Source organism: Lissotriton vulgaris, chromosome 9, assembly GCF_964263255.1.
Source record: "Lissotriton vulgaris chromosome 9, aLisVul1.2, whole genome shotgun sequence".
Taxonomy (NCBI): Eukaryota; Metazoa; Chordata; class Amphibia; order Caudata; family Salamandridae; genus Lissotriton; species Lissotriton vulgaris.
Window position 1 is genome coordinate 711,830,796 of NC_141697.1, and position 14,300 is coordinate 711,845,095.

General features: G+C 50.1%; 1 protein-coding gene across 1 annotated transcript in view; it reads right to left on the reverse strand.

The window, feature by feature from the left end:
* The window catches only part of LOC147692151 (prolactin-releasing peptide receptor-like), a 316,805-nt gene extending 303,425 nt beyond the window's left edge, over positions 1–13,380 (reverse strand). The window contains exon 1 of the mRNA XM_086936746.1: positions 13,268–13,380. The gene's annotated coding sequence lies outside the window, so the exon portion shown is untranslated. The remainder of the gene's footprint in view (positions 1–13,267) is intronic.
* Positions 13,381–14,300: the final 920 nt, after the last annotated feature.

Below are 14,300 nucleotides of genomic sequence, written 5' to 3' on the forward strand. Positions count from 1 at the left end.
GATAGGTTGCATGTCTAACACGCCGTCGGTGCACCCCCTGTTGCTTGGGTATGTTCCCCCACTGCCCACCAAGTTCAACCCACGGAGCCTCTGCCCGGACAACAGGTTCATTGCGGGCCCAGCGTCATCGGGCAAGTGCATATGGTCCTGGCCCCCTGGCTGAGCTCCATGCTGAGTTGTTCATTAAAATCAGGTGTACAACTCGAGAGGAAACACCTCTTACACATATAAGCACCGTAGCGTGTGCTTTACACACAGGGCACTGACAAACTCATACTAACCCCTGTAACACCCTACACATATAAGGTCCTGACGAAAGCCAGTAGAAGAAAAGCCTGGCAGAAACTAGTTGACCCCACAGGATGTCGGAGGCCATAAGCCTACTGTGCATGTCCGATTTTGTTTTTATTGACTGCCTGGGGCCCACCATTAAAACAGTCTTTGGGACACCCAGGACAGTATTTTAAACCTCACTCAGAGCACACTCACAGTACCCTCACAAACCAAAATAACCCGCTCCTCAGTAATCTGGCGTCGAAGCACACCTGAGGTACACTCGGTACCTCGGGTGGGGCCCGATGATGAAGCATGCCACCAACCAGGTTGGTGGGTGAGGGCCTTCATAAAACCAAATGGTTTTCCTCCACCCGCAGACATACAAACTATTTAAACCAGAGCTAGTTCTCATTGATTACTAACATATAAGCTAAGAAAACGGACTAGCCTCTCTAAATCTCCTCTCTCTCTTTTTGATTACAACATATCATTTAGAAATTACCCTCGGCGTGATTTGCGGCTTTGTGGCTGTCCCCAGATCGTTCAACGTTTAATCACTCATTTAGAAGTGTGGTTGTCAGCCTGTCTGTTGAAACATTTGTGCCTAATGTTGCCAAATTATTTTAAATCCTCTGTACTAAACTAAGTATTCAGTTTGTGTGATTTCCCTGGATCGGTCTATTCTATGCAGTGTCAGAAGTTATTTCAAAATATTTCAAGACGTTTCAGTCAATTGTTTTTTTGGAACTTTTTTTTCTAAGTATGGATAGAGGAACATTGTATTTTTTTTTAATGTGTGTGTTGCAGCCACAGGCAGTGGTTTCAGGCCCATGGGAAGTGCACTTGTTGATGGTCTTGAAACTCATAAAATAGCATGTGCTGTTTCAGGACTGAAACATGTGCTAGCACACACTTTCCAAGCATTCTAACCAGGGCTTTAAGCTGAAAGAATAAACATGCAGTAATTGGCACTAAGCTTTAATGGTGTTATGCATATTTTTGAATGTGGTAGTTTATATTGGTAGTAAGTGGGATTAATTGTGGGCAATGTTTTGATCTTTCGTTTCCAGATGGGCTTAGCATTTGTACAAAAAGAGACCCCTAGCTGAAATTACTCTTGTGGAAGGGAAAACAGAGAGGTCCACGGTGGTCTATCGCAAATTAGTAAGTCATCCATAGCTAAGTGAGCAAATAAATGCACTAGTTTGACAGTAGATCATATGTTTAAATCAGACACAAAAGCAACATGCATTGGCAAAGGCGATAGGTCTAACCATCTTAAGAGCTATTGGCTTTTTCAATGTTCTGTAGCTATGTTTTACAGCAGCACGGCTGCTATTCAGCATGGCTAAAAGTTCGAAATGTGCAAGAGTTTGAGCTATTTGCATTGTAAATGACAAGCGTAAACACACAATTTCTACTTACAGTCCTTGCTTAGGAGAAGCAAGACTGGCAGTAAAAGAGGTGCAGTTACTGCCAGCCTTGCTTCTGGTAAGCAAGGACAGAGGGAAGATTTACAAGCCCTCTGCGTTATTTTTGCGTCACAGTTGCGTCACTTTTTGTGATGCAGCAACAGCGTAAAAATGCTGCCCATTTACAACGTGAAGCATCTAGGGGGATGCGTCACGTTGTAAAGCCCTGCGTCACATTATACCACCGTCAGGTATAATGTATGCAGGGTGGGCGTGCCAACGCAAAAAAAGCCTCATAGAAGTGATGCAGTGAAAACTACAAGATTTTACTGTGCCACTTCTTGGACGCCACTGGGTCAAATTCTTACGTGACACAGCACAATGAGGATAGGGCTCTCCCTGCATTGCTGCAGATGCGTCGTGCTTTTGACACAACTTCAGCAATGCGTGACTTTTGCGTAAACAGATGCATCAGAATTTCTGACGCATCTGACAATCCTTGCGCCATGGTGCGCCGTATTGTAAATATGGCGCATCCATAGTGGCGCAAGAGTTTCTCAGGGTGGCGCAGGGAAAGTGACGCATCTTTACAGATCCGTCACTTTCTTATAAATCTGCCCCTATATGTACAAACTGCGTGTTTACGCACTGCTTGTAGGTTCCTAAAACACATAAATAAAAGGCATTGTTAGTTACAATGCCAATAGCTCACACTCTAGTAAATGCGAGACCTATTGCATTGCAAATGCTTGTTTTGAATGCACTTCGACGCCGGCCTGCAGGCAAAACACCCTCTGGTGTAGAGGAGTGGTGAACGTGAGCCCAGCTTCTGAGACCCTCCTCCCACACCCGGTGTAACGGCAGCGAGTGCTGATGAACGTATAGGAGCATTCCTAGCCGGATCACAGCTGCAGAGGTTCATTCAGCTCAGAGCTTGCGTGTTCGTCACTGACACAGCTAACAGCGCCACCTACTGGCACAATTTCAGCAGTGCTCATCTCTTCCTGCGGGTTCTCCATTGAAGTTATGTCTTCGTCTAACTAACCTGACAAAAGCTCCTTCAGCTCCCTGTAAACTGCGGACTACTGATTCCCAGTAGCTTTGCCAGTATCACCTGAGCTGCACATAGCAGCTTCATCCTGCACTCTCAGTGCCGGGAGCCAAATATCACGATTCTGTCTAAACCGCCACCACCATCAGAGCAGCCCTATCACTGCTTCATCCGAACCCCTGGTAATAATATCCGAGCTGCACATCGCAGATTCAACTGAAATTGTCAGTGACAATCGGACGGCGCGTCGCTCCTTCGTCCCAGACTCCCTCTGCACCATCTGAACTGCACATCACAGGTTCACCCGAACCTCTCTCTGCACAACCTGCGCGACTCCACTGGTTCATCTTTCGTTCCGTCAGTGCTGTACTGGCTGCACATCACGGCTCCCCCCGAGCTCTCGGAGGCGCATCACTGCCTGGTCCCAACCTCTGTCAGTACCAACTAGAGAGCATAACACCAATTCATGCTAAATATTGCCTATGCACAGAGTGCCACTGCCCTGGCTCACGCTCTTCCGGTATAATCTGAGCTGAACTTCAATGGCTCATCCAAAACTGCCCCACTCGAGGTACAGCTCACTGTTTCATCCTAAACTGTGTCAATGCCACCTGAGGTACAGCTCACTGGTTCGTCCTAAATTCAGTCTGCATCACCCGAGGTACATCTCTCTGGTTCATCCTATACTCTATCTGCACCCCATAAGGTACACCTTACTCGTTCATCCTAAACTGTGTCAATGCCACCTGAGGTACAGCTCACTGGTTCGTCCTGAATTCAGTCTGCATCACCCAGGTACATCTCTCTGGTTCATCCTATACTCTATCTGCACCCCATAAGGTACACCTTACTCGTTCATCCTAAACTGTGTCAATGCCACCTGAGGTACAGCTCACTGGTTCGTCCTGAATTCAGTCTGCATCACCCAGGTACATCTCTCTGGTTCATCCTATACTCTACCTGCACCCCATAAGGTACACCTTTCTCGTTCATCCTAAACTGTGTCAATGCCACCTGAGGTACAGCTCGCTGGTTCGTCCTAAATTCAGTCTGCATCACCCCAGGTACATCTCTCTGGTTCATCCTATACTCTATCTGCACCCCATAAGGTACACCTTACTCGTTCATCCTAAACTGTGTCAATGCCACCTGAGGTACAACTCACTGGTTCGTCCTAAATTCAGTCTGCATCACCCCAGGTACATCGCTCTGGTTCATCCTATACTCTATCTGCACCCCATAAGGTACACCTTACTCGTTCATCCTAAACTTTATCTGCACCCCCTAAGGTACACCTCTCTGGTTAATCGTAAACTCTGTCAATGTCACATGAGCAGTACATCACAGATTCACCCTACTCACTATCAATACGGTTGAAGCAGTGCATTAGCAAGTTATCCTGAAGTTTACTTGTATCAACTGAACGGCACGATAGTCCAGTGTAAACTCTCTCAGTACTTACTATTGAAGCTGCAGAACCAAGGTTCATCCTGAGCCGTCTCACTATCACCTCAGCAGCCCATCGGGGCTGCATACCAGTGCCTCCAAGTTCTGTCAGTATCCTCCTAGTTGCACATCGCTAATTCATCCTAACCCTTTTTACTAGCACCTTCGTTGCATATCAGTGGTAAGTGGTAAGTGACAAATACTATTAGTTTTACCAGACCCGCACACCACTGGTTCCTCGTGAGCTGCACAGCACTAGTTCACCTAGAGTCCTGCGTCATATGCACATCACTGGTTCACCATGAGCTCCCTCAATACCTCCTCAGCTGCACATCACTGGTTCACCCTGAGCTCCGTCAGTCCCTCGTGCGCTGCACATCACTGGTTCACCATGAGCTGCGTCAGTCCCTCGTGAGCTGCACATAACTGGTTCACCCTGAGCTGCGTCAGTCCCTCGTGAGCTGCACATCACTGGTTCACCTGAGCTCCGTCAGTCCCTCGTGCGCTGCACATTACTGGTTCACAATGAGCTCCGTCATTACCTCCTCAGCTGCACATCACTGGTTCACCCTGAGCTGCGTCAGTCCCTCGTGAGCTGCACATCACTGGTTCACCTGAGCTCCGTCAGTCCCTCGTGCGCTGCACATTACTGGTTCACAATGAGCTCCGTCATTACCTCCTCAGCTGCACATCACTGGTTCACCCTGAGCTCAGTCAGTACCTTGTGCACTGCACATCTCTGGTTCACCTACAGCTCCGTCAGTACTTTGTACGCTGCACATCTCTGGTTCACCTAGAGCTCCGTCAGTACTTTGTACGCTGCACATCTCTGGTTCCCCATGAGCTCCGTCAGTCCCTCGTGAGCTGCTAATCACTGGTTCACCTGGAGCTCCATCAGTCCCTTGTGAGCTGCAGATCTCTGGTTCACTGTGAGGTCCATCAGACCCCGTGAGCTGCACATCGCTGGTTCACCGTGAGATCAGTCAGAACCTCATAAGCTGCACATCTCTGGTTCACTGTGAGCTCAGTCAGTCCCTTGTGAGCTGCACATCTCTGGTTCAACGTGAGCTCAGTCAGTCCCTCGTGTGCTGCACATCTCTGGTTCACTGTGAGCTCAGTCGGTCCTTCCTCAGCTGCACATTACTGGATCACCCTGATATCAGTCAGTCCCTCCTCAGCTGCATCTCACTGGTTCACCCTGATCTCAGTCAGTCCCTCCTCAGCTGCACATCACTGGATCACCCTGATCTCAGTCAGTCATTCCTCAGTTGCACATCACTGGTTCACCTAGAGCTCCATCAGTCCCTCGTGAGCTGCAGATCTCTGGTTCACTGTGAGGTCCATCAGACCCCGTGAGCTGCACATCGCTGGTTCACCGTGAGCTCAGTCAGAACCTCATAAGCTGCACATCTCTGGTTCACCCTGAGCTCCGTCAGTCCCTCGTGCGCTGCACATCACTGGTTCACCCTGAGCTTCGTCAGTCCCTCGTGAGCTGCTAATCCCTGGTTCACCTAGAGCTCCATCAGTCCCTCGTGAGCTGCAGATCTCTGGTTCACTGTGAGGTCCATCAGACCCCGTGATCTGCACATCGCTGGTTCACCGTGAGCTCAGTCAGAACCTCATAAGCTGCACATCTCTGGTTCACTGTGAGCTCAGTCAGTCCCTTGTGAGCTGCACATCTCTGGTTCAACGTCAGCTCAGTCACCCTCATGAGCTGCACATCTCTGGTTCACTGTGAGCTCAGTCAGTCCCTCGTGAGCTGCACATCTCTGGTTCACTGTGAGCTTAGTCGGTCCCTCCTCAGCTGCACATCACTGGTTCACCCTGATCTCAGGCAGTCCCTCCTCAGCTACACATCACTGGATCACCTTGATATCAGTCAGTCCCTCCTCAGCTGCACATCACTGGATCACCCTGATCTCAGTCAGTCCCTCCTCAGTTGCACATTACTGGATCACCCTGCGCTCTATCAGTACATCAGGGGCTGCACATCACTAGATCACCCTGAGCTCGGTGAGTACCTTGTGCGCTGCACATCACTGGTTCACCCTGCTCTCATTCAGAACTGCCTCAGCTGCATATCACTGGTGTACCCTGATCTCAGTCAGTAGTACCTCCTCAGCTGCACATCACTGGTTCACCCTGAGATCAGTCAGTACCTCCTCACCTGCACATCACTGGTTCATCCTGATCTCAGTCAGTAGTACCTCCTTAGCTGCACATCACTGGTTCACCTGATCTCAGTCAGTACCTCCTCAGCTGCCCATCTCTGGTTCACCTATAGCTTCGTCAGTACTTTGTACGCTGCACATCTCTGGTTCACCATAAGCTCTGTCAGTCCCTCGGGAGCTGCACAGCTCTGGTTCCCCATGAGCTCCGTCAGTCCCTCGTGAGCTGCTAATCACTGGTTCACCTAGAGCTCCATCAGTCCCTCGTGAGCTGCAGATCTTTGGTTCACTGTGAGCTCAGTCAGAAACTCATAAGCTGCACATCTCTGGTTCACTCTGAGCTCAGTCAGTCCCTTGTGAGCTGCACATCGCTGGTTCAACGTCAGCTCAGTCACCCTCATGAGCTGCACATCTCTGGTTCACCGTGAGCTCAGTCAGTCCCTCGTGAACTGCACATCTCTGGTTCACTGTGAGCTCAGTCGGTCCCTCCTCAGCTGCACATCTCTGGTTCACCCTGATCTCAGTCAGCCCCTCCTCAGCTGCACATCACTGGATCACCCTGATATCAGTCAGTCCCTCCTCAGCTGCATCTCACTGGTCTACCCTGATCTCAGGCAGTCCCTCCTCAGCTGCACATCACTGGATCACCCTGATCTCAGTCAGTCCCTCCTCAGTTGCACATCACTGGATCACCCTGAGCTCTATCAGTACATCGGGCGCTGCACATCACTAGATCACCCTGAGCTCGGTGAGTACCTTGTGCGCTGCACATCACTGGTTCACCGTGAGCTCAGTCAGTACCTCCTCAGCTGCACATCATTGGTGTACCCTGATCTCAGTCAGTAGTGCCTCCTCAGCGGCACATCACTGATTCACCCTGATCTCAGTCAGTACCTCCTCACCTGCACATCACTGGTTCAACCTGATCTCAGTCAGTAGTACCTCCTTAGCTGCACATCACTGGTTCAACCTGATCTCAGTCAGTAGTACCTCCTTAGCCTCATATCACTGGTACACCCTGCTCTCAGTCAGAACTGCCTCAGCTGCATATCACTGGTTCACCCTGATCTCAGTCAGTACTACCTCCTCATCTGCACAACACAGGTTCATCCTGATCTCAGTCGGTAGTACTTCCTCAGCTGCACATCACTGGGTCACCCTGAGATCAGTCAGTACCTCCTCACCTGCACATCACTGGTTCAACCTGATCTCAGTCAGTAGTACCTCCTTAGCTGCAAATCACTGGTTCACCCTGATCTCAGTCAGTACCTCCTCACCTGCACATCACTGGTTCACCCTGATCTCAGTCAGTACCTGCACATCACTGGTTCATCCTGATCTCAGTCAGTAGTACCTCCTTAGCTGCACATCACTGGTTCACCCTGATCTCAGTCAGTACCTCCTCACCTGCACATCACTGGTTCATCCTGATCTCAGTCAGTAGTACCTCCTTAGCTGCACATCATTGGTTCACCCTGATCTCAGTCAGTACCTCCTCAGCTGCACATCACTGGTTCACCCTGAGATCAGTCAGTACCTCCTCACCTGCACATCACTGGTTCATCCTGATCTCAGTCAGTAGTACCTCCTTAGCTGCACATCACTGGTTCACCCTGATCTCAGACAGTACCTTCTCAGCTGCAGATCACTTGTTCACCGTGAGCTCAGTCAATACCTTCTCAGCTGCATATCACTGGTTTACCCTGCTCTCAGTCAGTACCTCCTCAGCTGCACATCCCTGGTTCACCCTGATCTCAGTCAGTAGTACCTCCTCAGCTGCACACCACTGGTTCACCGTGCTCTCAGTCAGTACCTCCTCAGCTGCACATCACTGGTTCACCCTGAGATCAGTCAGTACATCCTCACCTGCACATCACTGCTTCATCCTGATCTCAGTCAGTAGTACCTCCTCAGCTGCACATCACTGGTTCATCCTGATCTTAGTCAGCAGTATCTCCTCAGCTGCACATCACTGGTTCACCCTGCTCTCAGTCAGTACCTCCTCAGCTGCACATCACTGGTTCACCCTGACCTCAGTCAGTAGTACCTCCTCAGCTGCACATCACTGGTTCATCCTGGTCCCAGTCAGTACCTCCTCAGCTGCATATCATTGGTTCACCCTGATCTCAGTCAGCAGTACCTCCTCAGCTGCACATCACTGGTTCACCCTGCTCTCAATCAGTACCTCCTCAGCTGCACATCACTGGCTCACCCTGCTCTCAATCAGTACCTCCTCAGCTGCATATCACTGTTTCACTGTGAGCTCTGTCAGCCCCTCGTGAGCTGCACATCACTGGTTCACCCGGAGCTCAGTCAGTACCACCTCAGCTGCACATCACTGGTTCACCCTGGTCTCAGTCAGTACCTCCTCAGCTGCACATCACTGGTTCACCCTGCTCTCAGTCAGTAGTACCTCCTTAGCTGCACATCACTGGTTCACCCTGATCTCAGTCAGTACCTCCACAGCTGCACATCACTGGTTCACCCTGGTCTCAATCAGAACCTCCTCAGATGCATATCACTGGTTCACTGTGTGCTCTGTCAGTCCCTCGTCAGCACTGCCTCAGCTGCACATCACTGGTTCACCCTGCTCTCAGTCAGTACCTCCTCAGCTGCACATCACTGGTTCACCCTGCTCTCAGTGAGTACCTCCTCAGCTGCACATCACTGGTTCACCCTGATCTCAGTCAGTACTACCTCCTCAACTGCACATCACTGGTTCACCCTGCTCTCAATCAGTACCTCCTCAGCTGCATATCACTGGTTCACTGTGAGCTCTGTCAGTCCCTCGTCAGAACTGCCTCAGCTGCATATCACTGTTCACCCGGGGCTCAGTCAGTACCTCCTCAGCTGCACATCACTGGTTCACCATGAGTTCAGTCAGTACCCCCTCAGCTGCACATCACTGGTTCACCCTGTTCTCAGTAGTACCTCCTCAGCTGCACATCACTGGTTCACCCTGATCTCAGTCAGTAGTACCTCCTCAGCTGCACATCACTGGGTCACCCTGCTCTCAGTCAGTACCTCCTCAGCTGCACAACACTAGTTCACCCTGATATTAGTCAGTAGTACCTCCTCAGCTGCACATCACTGGTTCACCCTGATCTCAGTCAGTACTACCTCCTCAGCTGCACAACACTAGTTCACCCTGATATTAGTCAGTAGTACCTCCTCAGCGGCACATCACTGGTTCACCCTGATCTCACTCAGTACCTCCTCAGCCTCATATCACTGGTGCACCCTGCTCTCAGTCAGAACTACTTCAGCTGAATATCACTGGTTCACCCTGATCTTAGTCAGTACTACCTCCTCAGCTGCACAACACTGGTTCATCCTGATCTCAGTCAGTAGTACCTCCTCAGCTGCACATCACTGGTTCACCCTGAGCTCCGTCAGACCCTCGTGCGCTGCACATCACTGGTTCACCCTGAGCTCCGTCAGTACCTCGTGAGCTGCACATCACTAGTTCACCTAGAGTCCCTCATGAACTGCACATCACTGGTTCACCCTGAGCTCCGTCAGTACCTCGTGATCTGCACATCACTAGTTCACCCTGAGCTCCGTCTGTTTCTCGTGCTCTGCAAATCGCTAGTTCACCTAGAGTCCCTTGTGAGCTGCACATCAGTGGCTTACCCTAAGCTCCGTCAGTACCTCGTGAGCTGCACATCACTAGTTCACCCTGAGCTCCGCCAGTCCCTCGTGAGCTGCACATTACTGGCTCACCATGGGCTCCGTCAGTCCCTCGTGAGCTGCACAGCTCTGGTTCACTGTAAGCTCTGTCAGTCCCTCATGAGCTGCACTTCACTAGTTCACCCTGAGCTCCCTCAGTCCCTCGTGAGTTGCACATCACTGGTTCACCTGAGCTCCGTCAGTCCCTCGTGAGCTGCGCATTACTGGTTCACAAAGTGCTCCGTCAGTCCCTTATAAGCTGCACATCTCTGGTTCACCTAGAGCTCCGTCAGTACTTTGTACGCTGCACATCTCTGGTTCACCATAAGCTCTGTCAGTCCCTCGGGAGCTGCACAGCTCTGGTTCCCCATGAGCTCCATCAGTCCCTCGTGAGCTGCTAATCACTGGTTCACCTAGAGCTCCATCAGTCCCTCGTGAGCTGCAGATCTCTGGTTCACTGTGAGGTCCATCAGACCCCGTGAGCTGCAAATCGCTGGTTCACCGTGAGCTCAGTCAGAACCTCATAAGCTGCACATCTCTGGTTCACTGTGAGCTCAGTCAGTCCCTTGTGAGCTGCACATCTCTGGTTCAAAGTCAGCTCAGTCACCCTCATGAGCTGCACATCTCTGGTTCACCGTGAGCTCAGTCAGTCCCTCGTGAGCTGCACATCTCTGGTTCACTGTGAGCTCAGTCGGTCCCTCCTCAGCTGCACATCACTGGTTCACCCTGATCTCAGTCAGTAGTACCTCCTCAGTTGCACATCACTGGTTCATCCTGATCTCAGTCAGTAGTACCTCCTCAGCTGCACATTACTGGTTCACCCTGATCTCAGTCAGTACCTCCTCAGCTGCACATCACTGGCTCACCCTGATCTCAGTCAGTACCTCCTCAGCTGCACATCACTGGCTCACCCTGATCTCAGTCGGTACCTCCTCAGCTGCACATCACTGCTTCACCCTGCTCTCAGTAGTACCTTCTCAGCTACACATCACTGGTTCACCCTGATCTCAGTCAGACCTCCTCAGCTGCACATCACTGGTTCACCCTGATCTCAGTCAGTACCTCCTCAGCTGCACATCACTGGCTCACCCTGATCTCAGTCGGTACCTCCTCAGCTGCACATCACTAGTTCACCCTGCTCTCAGTAGTACCTCCTCAGCTACACATCACTGGTTCACCCTGATCTCAGTCAGACCTCCTCAGCTGCACATCACTAGTTCACTGTGAACTCTCTCAGTCCCTCGTGAGCTGCAAACACTGGTTCATCCTGAGCTCAGTCAGTACCTCCTCAGATAAGCATCACGTGTTCACCCTGAGCTCCGTCAGTACCTCCTGAGCTGCACATCAATGGATCACCCTGAACTGTATCAGTACCTCGTGCGCTGCACATCACTGGTTCACCCTGAGCTCAGTCAGTACCTTCTCAGCTGCAGATCACTGGTTCACCCTGAGCTCCGTCAGTACCTCCTGAGCTGCACATCACTGGTTCACCCTGAGCACCATCAGTACCTCGTGCGCTGCACATCACTGGTTCACCCTGAGCTCAGTCAGTACCTCGTGCGCTGCACATCACTGGTTCCCCCTGAGCACCATCAGTACCTCGTGACCTGCACAGCACTTGTTCATCCAGAACTCCGTCAGTACCTTGTGCGCTGCACATCACGAGTTCACGCTGCCCTTCGTCAGTACCTCGAGCTGCACGTCACTGGTTCTTCTAGAGCTTCATCAGTACCTCGAGCTGCACGTCACTGGTTCACACAGAGCTCCTCCATCAGTACCTTGTGAGCTACGGATCACTCGGTCGACCTATGCTCCATCAGTACTATCATCTGGGGTGCACATTGCTCACTTGTTGTACATAAGCTCTTTCAATGCCTAGTGGCAGCACATTGCTTCATCCTAACACGAAGCTCTGTCAGAACTCGACATCTCACTCGTTCATCATAAAGCCCTCTGGGCCCCGCCTGAGCCGTGCACCACCGGCTGATTCTTTGGAGTTCTGTCTGTGTCATTTGTGCTGCTCATCAGAGGTTCAGCCCATAGCTGCGCCAGTACCCTCAGAATCTCGTTGACTAGATGACCCTACCAGAGGCTCAGTCAGTACCCCGAAGATGTGCCAGTACCTCACAATGTCGTCCTCATATGAAGATGTTCGTTCCCGCTGAGCTGCACCGCACTTCTGTATTTCTCCATTTCAAGAACAGAATATTTCATAGAAAATCTGCGACTGGTTCCTCGGAGCCAGCTCTATCGCTAACAATGAACTGTAAATCCTCAGTTCCTTTGAAAGCTTTTTTCAGCACCCTGTTTCACTCACCCCTAAAAATCGAATACACTGGAATCTGTGCCTCCGTTGTGAAATAATCTGACAGAACCATCTAAACTACACTCGCGCAACACTGAAGAGGGATAAAGAGGCGAGAAGAGAGTACTTCTTCCGACATCTGTGCTGCGAGTGACCGCTTCCTCTGACACCCGGTGTAATCCTGTACACACCTCTGTGTCCCCTGACATGCCAACGAATTGTATTGAATCTGATTGGCTCGCACTTCACCCTAACAAATAACCGGTTTGGTTGTGGCTGGGGTGTATCAAAAGTGGAAAGGACCCTAAGGCAAACTATTACAATTATTCATAATTTGGGCGCCCCCAAAACTCTGCGCCACTGCACCTCCTGCACCATTGGGAGCCGTGCCCTCCTGCAGGGACACGATTAACTAAAGCCACTCGTAAATGTTGTTTTCCTTTTAGTTTCACTACCTATTTCGATAATATGCCCTGCGCACCATTACACTTTTCAGATCAGCGAAACACGCACCACAATCATTATTGTGTACACTGCACCCAAAAACTGTCCCAGGACTTTAGTGCTGTTGACAGATTTCTGCCCTGGGCTCCGAATCGGTCTTCACATCTAACTCCCGGGCTTTGCAACTGTCTGTGTCATTCCACGAGTTTTAAGGAGAACGGGCATGGGTTTCGGTTCAAGTAAACCAGTCGTCAGTTTTTTTCGCTTCGGATAGAACTAGCTATTTAACTTGGAATGTAATTGACCACTGCCGTACAATGATTAATAAAAAGTAAATTAATTCGAGGCTATGCTGTGAATCATAAACACTGCACGCACCATCACATAAACATGAGTTATTAATTAAGGCATTCTAGGGCGTCAAGAGGTCGGTCTTGCAGCGCTATAACTGAACACGGATTACAATACAAATTAGTGTGAGAATGAAAGAACCAACCTGCTCTTGAACTCTGCACCAAACGCTGACTGCGGTTCCCTTGGCTGCTCGGGGTCCTAAGCTGTCTGCCAGGTGCAGCATCACACCCTCGACAGGTGTCAGCGGGCTCTGAGCTCCCGCGCTACAAGTGAAGGCATCAGCCTAGCAGGCAACGGGTGGGGTCCAGAGGCAGCCCGTGCTCAGCCCTTGCTCCTCCTGCCTCGGCTCGTCACCCTCGCCGCCCCCCCCCCCCCTACCTACAGCGAAGCGCGCGCACCCTTTCCCGCCCGCTCGCCTGCTGTCCCCAGACTGAGCTTGCTCCATAGAATTGAATTCGCAGAATAAATAAACTACCAATGATGAGAGATAATAAGTAACCCGTCACGAACGTAGTGCTTGTCATGACAGTTTTACCACTTCATAGCTGTAAACAGCAGGTGGTGCTTTTTCTTAACTCAAGATCCTACCCCAAATACCCACATACTCTAGAAAATTCCTTCTGCATAAAATTAAACAGACACGAAGGTGGCTTCAAGATGATAAGACTTGGCGGTGATTCCAAGGAGGCTGGTAAACTTCAGTTCGACGTCGGACCCTATTAGGAGCAAGGACCCGAACTCAATCTTTGTAGTAATTACCACGAACCGCAATTTTCATCTGGTAATTTTTGGTAGGTCAAATATTTGCTAAATTCCACTACATGCGGTTTTTGGAGCAGGAAGCGCCGAAGTCGCATGCAATTTCTGTTTTTCCCTTGGGACAACTTAGTTTAGGAAATATTTATTGTACCCTGTAAATACAGCACCCCAAGGCACAGGTATTTACTGGTTGTGGACAATATCTCACCCCCTTTCCTATTGACTTGGAAAATCATTATTAATATTGGAGCAGAGTAACTTCAGCTCCATTCTTACACATCATAAACATGCAATATATATGTGCAGTTAGCAATTAATATATGACATTACACTTTTTGTAACAATTTTTGTTAATTGATACAATAAAATATATTCATTAATTCATTACACAAAGCAAACATTTACAACACGTTTTT